Source organism: Ceratotherium simum, chromosome 10 (genome assembly GCF_057802395.1).
Source record: "Ceratotherium simum simum isolate JZ-2026a chromosome 10, ASM5780239v1, whole genome shotgun sequence".
NCBI classification, from domain to species: Eukaryota; Metazoa; Chordata; class Mammalia; order Perissodactyla; family Rhinocerotidae; genus Ceratotherium; species Ceratotherium simum.
Genome location: NC_141909.1, coordinates 29879778 through 29891927, shown reverse-complemented (window position 1 = coordinate 29891927; position 12150 = coordinate 29879778). Strand labels below are relative to the sequence as shown.

At 40.6% G+C, this 12150-nt stretch overlaps 1 long non-coding RNA gene across 2 annotated transcripts; it reads right to left on the bottom strand.

The window, feature by feature from the left end:
- Nucleotides 1-1821: 1821 nt before the first annotated feature.
- On the bottom strand, nt 1822-10620 carry LOC147916084 (uncharacterized). 2 transcript variants are annotated; one of them, XR_015553336.1, is made up of 4 exons: nt 10476-10620; nt 4758-4827; nt 4101-4178; nt 1822-2161 (listed from the first exon to the last, which is right to left on the bottom strand). It is a non-coding gene; the product is annotated as an uncharacterized LOC147916084 (long non-coding RNA). The 2 variants fall into 2 exon arrangements; XR_015553338.1 differs by lacking the exon at nt 4101-4178 and having other exon boundaries at nt 10476-10607.
- Nucleotides 10621-12150: the final 1530 nt, after the last annotated feature.

The following is a 12150-nucleotide window of genomic DNA, read 5'->3' as shown; positions in this document are numbered from 1 at the left end:
CCATTGCAAACTATAATACGCCCATTTCATCCAAGCCTTATCTCTCCTTTTCGATGGTCTTTGCCTCCGAGTAAGGAGAAAAAATAGATACTTATCTAAAGTAAGCCTAATCAGGATCCCTCAAGCTACTTCCTGTGTGAGAAAACTCACCTTCTTTTGAAAAAAACCTCCAAGAATTTAAAAGAAGACACAGTCAATCTCATGTCTTTTAGATCCATTCAAGTTTCTTCTACCAATCCTTTCCAAAGGTCACACATATCTATAACGGCTGTATTACTTGTGTGTGCATGTGTGTTTGTGTATATTCTTAGTTTTATGTTACCTATTATTAACGGTTCCTCCCAACAGCTCAGTTAGGAAGATAGATTTCCACAGGAAATGTTGAGAACAGAAAGACTGAAGTTGCTCCCAGTTATCAAATGAGCTGTTAACAAATTCTCCCATCAGGTTATACACAAGAGCTTGAAATACTTTTAATCAAAGGTATTTAGCATCTAACATCTCATATGATCTTAAAACAACCCTGAGGAACTTAAAATCTAAAAAAAAACCTGAGTCCTAGAAAAGTCAGATGATCTAACTAGGTCATTTGAACTCTTTGGCATCCAAACAGAGACTAGTACCAGTTTCTAAACTTTCAAACTAATGCTTAGTCCACCAGACCAATCCTTCTCTAATTGTTTGCTACAGATACAGAAATTGAGAGTAACTCTAAAACTTTTATAGCAATTTGACATTGCTATGACAACCAAGAAGGTGATTTTGTATTTTACCAAAATAACAGTTAGTGATAGAATGGGGATTAAAAACAAACAGAAAAATTAAGAAACTGCCCTTCACCGTGGATACTTTGAATGCTGGAGTCCTGGACTACGTTAAATCATAGCCAGTGAAAGAGTAATTTCATATTTCAGTCAGGATCTACTGCACTTTCAGGTTTTGCCTCTGAAGCTCCAGGTAAGAGAGAAAATAAGCAAATCGACGTGAAATCAAAACACATCCACATGGGAAATGCTGAGACTCACCTTTCCACACTTTGACATATTAACATGTTTCAACTTCCTATTTCCCTCTGGTGGCTCTTGGTTCAGAAAACTGAGGAGGGCCTGAGAGACTGAACACCAGCAAAAGCCAAGATCGACTAAGAGCCTTCGCCTTCCTCTTAAGTTGGGAGATAAAAACCTTGAATTCTTTTGGTATTCTTTTTTGACTTGGAGTTAGTTTCTGTTTTTTAACTTGTAAGATTATCTGTCTTATTTGAGTATCATCAGTAAAGTTCTGCAGTTTTAAAAAAATGTAATGTAGCTATACATATATTTGCATATTGATTTCCTAAGATTGACAATTATAACCATCAGGTGCACAAAGAGAGGGAAGGGGGTAGAATATTTTAGAGATGTAAGAAATAAAATAATGAAATGTTTTGTTGATAGTTTATAATTCTCTCATTTTGAAGGAGGGACGTGCTGCTGGTTACTTCTATCAGATATCAAAGAGTTAATATCCACTTTTTGGAGAAAAGTTTACCAAAACGCAAATGCAGAGTTGGGTCTAAGTGTGGTCCTCCAGAGCCTATTGATAAAGGAAATGCAGAACAGCATTGATTTTGCTGCTGCCAAAGTGCCCAGGCTTCGATCTGTGACCATATTGACCCCATTCCCAGAGCAAAATGTAACAAAATTTACACAACAGCAGCATCAAATGGCTTCAGTTATGCTGTCTGTGATGATCAACGAGAAGCTGATTTTCAAGTTGTGTCAATACTTTCGTTGACAACACTACAGTTCCCGTCAAAACAGTGCTGGAGGAGAGTAGCACAGACACATTTGATAAACAATTTTTATTTTCTCTTGAGTAACAATGTCATACCTATCCCCCCAACACAGTTACAGTAAAAAGATTTTAAGAGTTCATATCCGAGGGATGGGGGAGAGATATAATGTTGAAACTAATTTTTTTTTTTAATTTTATTTATTTATTTTTTCCCCCAAAGCCCCAGTAGATAGTTGTATGTCATAGTTGCACGTCCTTCTAGTTGCTGTTTGTGGGACGCGGCCTCAGCATGGCCGGAGAAGCAGTGCGTTGGTGCGCGCCCGGGATCCGAACCCGGGCTGCCAGCAGCGGAGCACGCTCACTTAACTGCTAAGCCATGGGTCCGGCCCTGTTGAAACCAATTATAATTCTTAAATTAAGACTATACATTTCACATGTTTATATTTAGTAACATGGAAAGATGTTTATAAGATGTAGTTAATACAAGACAGGTTGTAAAATAGTACCCATAATGTGATTCTATTTTGCTACTATATATGCATTGGGAAAAAAATTCTAAAAAGTATATATTCCAAAATTAACAGTGGTGTGCTCTAGGTAGTAGTATTATTATTGATTCTTTTTCTTTTGCTTGTCCATGTTTTCTATTATTTTTATCATAAGTATAGATTTTCCACTTTCCTTTTGGAAAAAAAGGAAGAAAAGGAAATACTTTCAGTCACTTCTGGGATGGTAGAATGATCTACATAATCTGCTCTTAACATTTCTACAAGTAGGAGTTCATCTGAAATACTCAAAATCGTGTTCAGGTGTTATAATGAAAGTCACAGGAAAAACAGGAGACTTGTTTCCCTTCCTTTCCCAGATTACAGAATCTTTACAAGTGTCAGCAGAAGCAAACGTAGGATTCAGTAATCAAACTACACAAAGAATATAAAATAAATAAAAATGTGACTATAAAAGTATATAGAATAGTCTCAAAAGTAAGTAGAAACCTCTACTCTTGAGATCATAAAGAAAGTCTGGAGAGCTGGAAGGAGTGTTTCTGGTCAGCTGGGAAGCGGGGATACAGGTTTTAGGATCTGGCAGACCCGGGTTTGATTTCTGTCGCCACCATTTTTGAGCAGGTTGCTTCACATCTCTGAGTCTCAGTTGTCTCTTCTATAAATGATGGTGATAGTAATAACCACCTCGTAGAGATTTTAAAGAACTATTTCAGAATCTGTGCTGAAAGTGTATCACATTGCCTCACATATGTTAAGCCCTCAGTAAATCGTCTCCATAAAGTCAATTACTATTATTAGGGAAAATCTTTCCTCTTATCCCCTCCAGACTCCCACCAAGGCCAACACTACGCTCCTCCTCTGTCCTGTCCTTGGCACTCCGCCCATTTTGGGACTCCATTTCGGGTCATATGACAGGTTCTATCCCCACACCATAGCATTTGTGCATAGAGGGGAAGCCATTTCTCTCCTTTTACCAAAATTTCCTTTGGGAAAAATTGAAGGCAACGTATTCCACATCCATCATAACCAACTGTCACTGGTTCTAGTACACTCAGCAGAAAGAAAGAGAATGCAATATCTGAATTTTTAAAAAATTAAATATAATGGCAATGTTAATTAAGGATGGTAGAATGATCTACATAACCCTCTCTAAACATTCCTGAACAAGTAGGATCTCCTTCAAAAATCAGAGGAGGTAATAAAAAGACCACTGTACAGAGGAAGCAAGAGTGTTGTGACGTTTACTTAAAGCCAGGTTGGTCATGCATAGCTCTTAGGTGCCTTTTGGAGGTAAGAGTAGCCCCTGAGGAAATCTGAGGTGGGTGAGGATTCCATTGCTGCTCCCCTGCACACACAGCTTTGTCAATGAAAACCACTCCAAGCCCAATTCTTCCACCCATTCAGACATTTATTAAATAAGCATTCATTAGCAGCCTCAACATACTTCGTACAATCTGTTCTGTGTCCCTTTGGGCAATCATGAGATGTGACCGTGTTCTAGAAGCAGAATTCTATTACCCTTATAGTTTGTATCAGGCAAGCAGCAGTCTTCCTAAACCAGTGCCTGAGCTCAGGGCCATCTGGAGCTTCGTGCCGTGTGCCTAAGGTTCCTACAGAAATTGCTGGGTTCTTCAACCTTGTTCATATAAGAGGAGCAAAGGCGGGGAGGGATACCCTATAAATATTTAAGCCAGTTCACATGTTTTACATACTTTAACTTCAGTGAAAACCCATTTCTGACATTAAACATAGTAAATAACAAGCCACTAATTTCAACAATAACAACTCATTTTTGACATTCACTATGTTAATTAACATCACCTCAAGTGTTGGTTGGAATATGGATAGTTTTCTACACACTTTGGGGTAGCCACCTCCAGTATGGCCCATAGTGTTTACCTAACAGGATGCAAAGTAAAATGTTAGCCTATCGTCTTTGGAAAATGGATTCTTGATTAAAACAACTGACTGTTCCTAGAATTAAACATTAAACTATTTGGTACATATATAATAGTCCACTCTTTCTTTTTTTTTTCTTTTTTTTATTTATTTTTTTTAATTTTTTGTTTATTGCAGTAACATTGGTTTATAACATTGTATACTGAAGCATTAGAATATTATATTACAGGCATGGTAATAGAATCAAATCAAATGCATTTGAATTAATTAAAAATGAGTAGCTCCTGAGTGCCCATACACATGAACTCTGCTAGACGCTGGGAGAGGATAAAAAGGATGCACAAGACACTTTGGTATCCAGTCATTTGTTACAGCATCTTCAGTAACCTTGTTCATTAATCTAGAGATAGATATCATTGAATTGTTTATCAATTGTTTCCAACTTCTTGTTAAATCGTCTTTGTATCTGGATTCATTTTCTAGAATCTGATTTGTCATTTGGCCAGAATTCTCACTTTCCCAAGATAGCAATGGATAAAGCCTATTTGTAAGTTCATTGTTCAGTTGATATCACCTTACCTGTTCCCTGGACAAAGAACCAGCTGTCTTTCTTCTCAATCCAGAAAGCCTATGGGAACTGAGGCCTGTCCTAAAAAAACAAAAAAGACTATCTGTGTGTTCTACTCCAGCCAAGCTCAATTTTTCTCATTGAAATGGGCTAAAAAAAAAAATCTCAGTAAAGTAGCAGGACAATGACCTACATTATATCTTTTCTTCTACATGAGAATTTAACTTTTGTGTGCATCTGCTCATCTTGTTTTTATCATTTGTGAACATTTTAAAACTATAAAGGAATAGTTAATAGAATGTAGCCTCTTCATTTCTCACAATGTTAAGACATGAGTGACCAGACTCTCAGTCAGCTACAACTATATGTACTATTTGTTGACCACTTGAGCTAGACATTTTGCTAAGTACTCTATAGATATGTCACTTAACCCCATACCCTTTGAAGAGACTTTTATTATCCCTATTTTATAGATAAGATAGTGAGATATAAGAGGATGAAGCCACTTGCCGAAGTTATACAGCTAGTAGAGGATGGAAGTGGATTTTAACTCAGGTCTCTGCCTCACAACTAGTCCTCTAACAACATTATACTACACTATAACCAGTGCTTTCCCTATACTTCACCAGGCCACACACAGTCCTCTTAACCACAGGCAACTACTATTACAATTTAAGGCAACTTCAAGGCAGGAGCCCTTTTTTATACACAGCTCCAGGTTCATGATTTGGTAAATTATGAGCAAGTGAGGTGACATTCCCTGAAAACATTACTTTAAAAAAATTCCTGGGGGGCCGGCCCAGTGCCACAAGCGATTGGGTGCACATGCTCTGCTGTGGCAGCCAGGGGTTCGCCAGTTCGGATCCCAGGCGCGCACAGACGCACCGCTTGGCAAGCCATGCTGTGGCGGCGTCCCATATAGAGTGGAGGAAGATGAGCATGGATGTTAGCCCAGGGCCAGTCTGCCTCAGCAAAAAGAGAATGATTGATAGATGTTAGCTCAGGGCTGATCCTCCTCACAAAAAAAAAAAAAAAAAAATATTCCTGGGCTGGCCTCCTGGCATAGCGGTTAAGTGCGCATGCTTCACTGCTGGTGACTCGGGTTCGGATCCCAGCAGGCACTGACTCACCAATAGTCAGGCCATGCTGTGGCAGCGTCCCATATAAAGTGGAGGAAGATGGGCACAGATGTTAGCCCAGGGCCAGTCTCCCTCAACAAAAAGAGGAAGATTGGCATAGATGTTAGCTCAGGGCTGATCTTCCTCACAAAAAAAAATAAATTCCCTTTTGTTGGTTTTATTTCCATGATCACTTCAATAATCTGCCTCATGAAAATTCCAATTTCTTTGTGTCATCAAATAAATTAAAAATTAACGTCTCAAAAATCCCAGAGTTAATCCTGCCTGCAGAGGCGGCCTCTCTGTGGGCCCACTCCACAGTGGTCTTTGGAGAAGGTGTGGACACTCCTTGTAGAGACGCCGAAGCCTGACCTATGTTACTCGCCCTTAATTGCTGCAATGGAAGAGACAACTCTGATGAAAAAGAAAGGACGTATTTGTAGAGAAATGGAAAATTTTTCTTTTTTTTTGAGAATACCAAATAAGTATGTTATGACCTCTTGGATAAAATGCAGAATACACATCTTGCAACTCAGGGCTAGCCCCAGGAAAAACATAAACTAGGCAAGGTACATCCTCAGACTCTCAAGTCCTTCCTTCTATCTGGACTTCCTTCTCCCCAGTTCTCTCTCCTCTAAAGCTCAAGTAGTCCCTCGCTGTTAAAGCTTATTCTTAAAAAAAGATAGCAAATAGGCAATTAAAAAATACTAGTGTCCAGTGTTCCCCAAAATATGAGGACATAGACAGTCTCATAAAAGTTTGGTAAAATTTTATATCAGTACATCCTTTGTGGTCAGCAACTTGCAACACTTATCAACTGCTTTTAAAATGTATGTACTTATAAATTGAAATATTCCTCTTCTAGAACTTTATCCTAAGAAGTATTAACTTATGCAAAATTCACAAACTATAAGAGTATGTCACAGAATTAAAAAAAAAAATAAGCTAAATGAACAAGAGTATGAAATTGGTTGAAACTAATTATGGCACAACCTAACACTAAAATACTAAGTAGCCATTACAATTATATTGGAAAAACACTTTATTTCTGATAAAATCTAATAAAAACAGATTAAAAGCTATATAGAAAAGTAAGATACTATCTGCATGAAATGAAGATTAAAGAGTACACAATCCCTTAGAATTTAAACATTAACTATCTTTAGGTAATAAGAATACGATGACCTATTTTGTTCTCCTTTGTTTATCCGTATTTTATAGTTTTTAAAGTGAACGCTACAGTAAAAAAAAAAAGAGGATGAGGTTTATATTTTGTTTTAAGAAGAAAAATCTGATACCCTAAGTGTTAATATAAGTGCCTCTACTACTTTGGTTCGTATTTGTGAAATAAAACGTGTTTTTTCAATCTGGAAAAGGAAACTTCCAGTATTTGAGACTGTGTGCAAAAGGATTTTCCTTAATAGACATCCTTTCAAGGACATAAACTAGCAGCTGCTCAGAGGCTCAGTCAGGCCACACAGGAGACTGAGCCTTCTTTCAAGTGCCTTCTTGCATTTGGAAGCCCCTGTGAAGCCATTTATACCTGCAACTCTAAAACCCAGGGTGCTACAATCTTCCCAATTTGTACTCAGTGATAAATGGCATAGGTTTTCCTTACCTGTAGATGATATACTATTAAGATGAGAAGATGAAATGGTAGAGGAGGTTTCAAAGGAAAAAAGCAAGTCACCCTCAGGTGTGTTGAAATTGCTTAGATAGGTGCTCACAATCATGTCACACCAGATTCCCCTCGTGAACTCTGCCCGATCGTGCAGTCCTGTCTTTGCTCAGCCTGGAAGGTCTTTCTCACCTTCTCAGCCTAGGATAATTCTACTCCACCTTCAAAACCTAGCCCAGATATCTCCTCTTTCCTAGACACTATGCCGCAGCCCTCTGTAGTGTCCCTCACTATTCCCAGAGAGCAGAAACAGAATTAATTTCTCCCCTTGATGAGCATCTACAGCACTTTTTTTCATATTGCTAATGTACGATGAGTCATAAAGCATTATGATAGGTGGTTTGCTGATTTATTTCTCCTTGCCCCACTCTCTAATCTACCCTTACCATTGGGAGTTTTTGGCTGGATAAGGGCAGGGAGAAAAGGGCTATGACACTAATATTTATTCAGTCCCTACTGTTCATCAGGCACCATATGTAATAGATGCTTTTATTTATACTACCTTATGTTATTATCAAATAACCTAAAATGCACGCCGTATTATCTTCACTGTATAATGCAGGAAGTAGACTCTCAGAAAGGTTATGAAATTTTATCAAAGTAGCACAGCTGCTGCTATAGACTGAATTATGTCCCCTCGAAATTCATGTATTGAAGTCCTAACCTCTAATGTGATAGTATTTGGAGATGGGGACTTTGGGAGGTAATTAGGTTTTGATGAGTTCATGCGGGTAAGGCTCTCATGACGAGCTTAGTGCCTTTCTAAGAAGTACCAGAGAGCTTGCTTTCTCTCTCTGAGATGTGAAGACACAGCAAGAACGCAGCCATCTGCAAGCCAGGAAGAGAGCTCTCACCAGAACCCGGCCATGCTGATGCCCTAATCTCTAATCTCAGACTCCCAGCCTCCAGAACTGGGAGAAAATAAATTTCTATTGTTTATGCCACCCAGTCTGTAGTATTTTGTTATGGCAACCCACGCAGACTAATACTACTGTTGAATAGCAGAGCCAGCATTTAAATCCTGATTCATTTTTTTCTCCTATAATACTATGCTGCTTCTCAATGTGAACTGTTCATGATATGTCTTCATAACTCTAATATTTAGCAGAGTGGCTGGAATATAGTAGACAGAAATCCAACAGATGGATGTTGAATGAATGACTGAATGATTGAATGCTTATAGATAGATAGAAAGACAAGCATTTACCGCTGAACTTTCACAATTTATATATACACCAGTTTACAGATTTTTAGTGTGAGGCAAACCGTTTCTGATTGTCATGCAGCGAATCTGTACAATTCTCTTGGGTGCAGAGAATTCACCTGTGTGTCCTGGACAGTGTACAGAATACCATGGGCATTTGTTGAGCTATATTGCTTACGAAGACGAGTTTCTCCTTGGGAATCAGTTGGGAATGCTGGGAAGCCATATGAACCTTTTGAAGTTACTGCTTTTATTAAAGAAATCATGTCTTGAGAGTGTAAATGCAGGAGGGATAGGTCATATACAGAGAATGAGGCTCAAGTAAGCAATCAATTTCAGAGCAATGGCTATTATAAGATTTACTTAAAGAATCTCATTCAAAGCAGAACTTGAATCTTATTGAGGAAACTTCCAGAAAGTAAATGCTCATGTATACTAAAATCAAGTATTTTATGTGAGAGTAGTGACAAACGTGAGTTTCTTCTCTGCTTCATCATTTTACAATTTTTTATTTGTATATAAAAGTGCAAATTGGGAATATTAAAAAGTTTCCTATCATTCTTCACATAAGTAATATATTTATAAACCTAATGGCATATCATCTATCACACAAACAGGCCAGGGATACAGAGAGAAATAGTGCTTCCTATCATCTGCAAATTGGAGGGATGAGCAGTAGAGAAAAGATCATTGACATCTTTTCCAACCTTTACATTCAGTGATTCTACTTCTGCAGCTGTAATAGTCCAAGTGAGCTCAGAGAGCTCTCTCCTCCAGCCTTCTCGGTCTAATGCAATTCTACCCCATCTCCAAAACTCAATTTAAATAGTTCCTTTTTCCTTGACATTATCCCACGTCCTCTCTGTCATATCCCCCAACTCTATTCCCATAGAGGAGAATCAGAATTAATCTCCCCCTTCCATGAGCATCCACAGCACTTTGTCCATATCGCTAATACAGAATGGATCAGAGTGGACCATGAGAAGTGGGACGCTAGTTTATTGCTCCTGGCCTCACCCTTCCATCAGCTCCCTCCATGCTGGGAAGTCCTGGGAAGTTACCAGGAGGCTACCCATCATGGAGTTTAATCATCCTGAGGCAGCAAATGAATGATTCTTAGTCTGCTTTCTTAAACTGGAAAAAGCACAGAATAGAATTTATTTCATGTTTTAAAAATAAAAATGGCCATTGCCTATTGTTTTTAAAAAATATAAAATTGGAGAGGAAGTCAAGATGGCAGCATAGGCAGACTCTGAACTCACCTCCTCCCGTGGACACAGCCAATTTGCAACTACTTGTGGAAAAATTACCCCTGAGACAGAACTGAAAACTGGATAAGAGGAACTCCTGCAACAACGGACAATCCTAACTGGGGTAGAAGAGGCAGAGACTCCCTTCTGGAGAGGAAAAACGCCGCCTTCACAAGCCGCCAGCGTCATGGCTGCCGGGAGCAGCTCACAGGTACGCAGCCTCCCTGGAGGCGCGGGGTCCTGAGCTGGGGAGCGCCCCCGCTGTGGGCACTCTGTGGACCCAGCACAAAAGAGACGAGTGGCAGAATATCTGACGTTGCCTGCTACTAAAACATTGGGGAGCACCCCCAGAAAACCTGGTTCACAAAGAAACTAAAACCGGCTCTTAAAGGGCCCCCACGCAAACTCACCCGTTTCAGAAAGCAACCTAAAATCACTAGAAAGAAAGGTGCACAGTGCTGTGGTGAAAAGAGACTCACCTGATAGGCCCTGAGTGCATCTTGGTGAGGGGTGAGACCTCTCCAGGGACTGGGACATTGGCGGCGGCCATTGTTGTGGCCTGGTGTGGGTGTGCTGACACAGACGCCATTGGAGTTGTCCCTGAGGCCTGCTAGCCCAGGGTCTGCCCCACCCGCTAGAGCACCAATTTAATCCAGCTCAGCCAGGGCAGGCAGCCCACCCTAGAGACTGGCCCCACCCAACAACAAGCCCTCAGGCAACTTGTGGGCCTGCATAGATTGGTGACTGGATTCTCTGCAGCCTGGCAACTGAGCCGACTTCAGTGGGGCAGGACGTGCACAAGGACCAGGTGGAGAGTGTGGGGCGGCGGTGGAGTGTGTAGGGCTCCCACTGTGGAGAGACTGGGTCCACTTTCGGGGGTCGGGACGCGCACACGGGGCAGGACTGTGTTGACTGTGTGTGTGGACCTGTGGGCGGCGGGGCTTGTCAGCTGCAGAAGACTTGTGCTTCTCAAAGACCCACATAGGGGGTTTGCCCCACCTTCCAAAGCCTGAAACAATTGGGTGCTCCCATGCCTGAGGCCAGCCCCACCCAGCTGCAATCCTCAGAGAGCTGACAAGAGACCTAAAGGCTGGAGGCTTATAGCAATTGTAAGTCCCTGAGCCTAACAACGTGCCACGCTGGGGGCCTACTCACTTAAAAGAAATACTGCAACACAAATGTGGTATTAGAACTTGCAGCCAACTGTGCTGGGGCTCCCCACACCTGATAAAGAGACTGAAGGGCCCACAACTACAAGCAGCTGAGCATTACAACAGCTGGCCAGGAGCATAACTCAGCCTCCCTGGGCACCTACAGGGAGAGCAAACAGGCCACAACAGAAGGACACATATAGCCCACACAGGAGTCACCCCTGAAACATTGAGAACTGAGGGAAGCACACTGCAGGCCTCCTAAGCCATCACTTACATAAGGTCACCTGTCCAAGAGCAGGAGACGTAGCTGACCTACCTGATACATAGACACAAGCACAGGGAAAGAGGCAAAATGAGGAGACAAAGGAATACATTCCAAGTAAGGGAACAGGACAAAAACCCAGAAAAGGAACTAAGTGAAACAGAAATGAGCAACCTACCCGACAGAGAGTTCAAACTAAGAGTGTTAAGGATGCTCACTGATCTGGGGAGAAGAACAGATGAACTCAGTGAGATTGTCAACAAAGAAATGGAAGATATAAAAAAGAACCAATCAGAAATGACGAATACAATACTGGAAATGAAAAATTCACTAGAGGAACTCAAAAGCAGAGTAGAGGATACAGAAGAATGGATCTGTGAGCTGGACGAAAGACTAGAAGAAATTACCCAAGCTGAACAGGTAAAAGAGAAAAGAATTAAAAAGAGTAAGGACAGTCTAAGGGACCTCTGGGAAAACATCAAGTGCACTAACATCCGTGTTATAGGTGTCCCAGAAGGAGAAGAGCAAGACAAAGGGGCAGAGAATCTATTTCGAGAAATAATAGATGAAAACTTCCCTATCCTAAGGAAGGAAACAGACATCCAGGTACAGGAAGCACAGAGAGCACCAAACAAGATAAACCCAAAGAGGCCCACACCAAGACACACATAATCAAAATGTCAAGAATTAAAGATAAAGAGAGAATCCTAAAAGCCGCAAGAGAAAGTCAAGTTACAT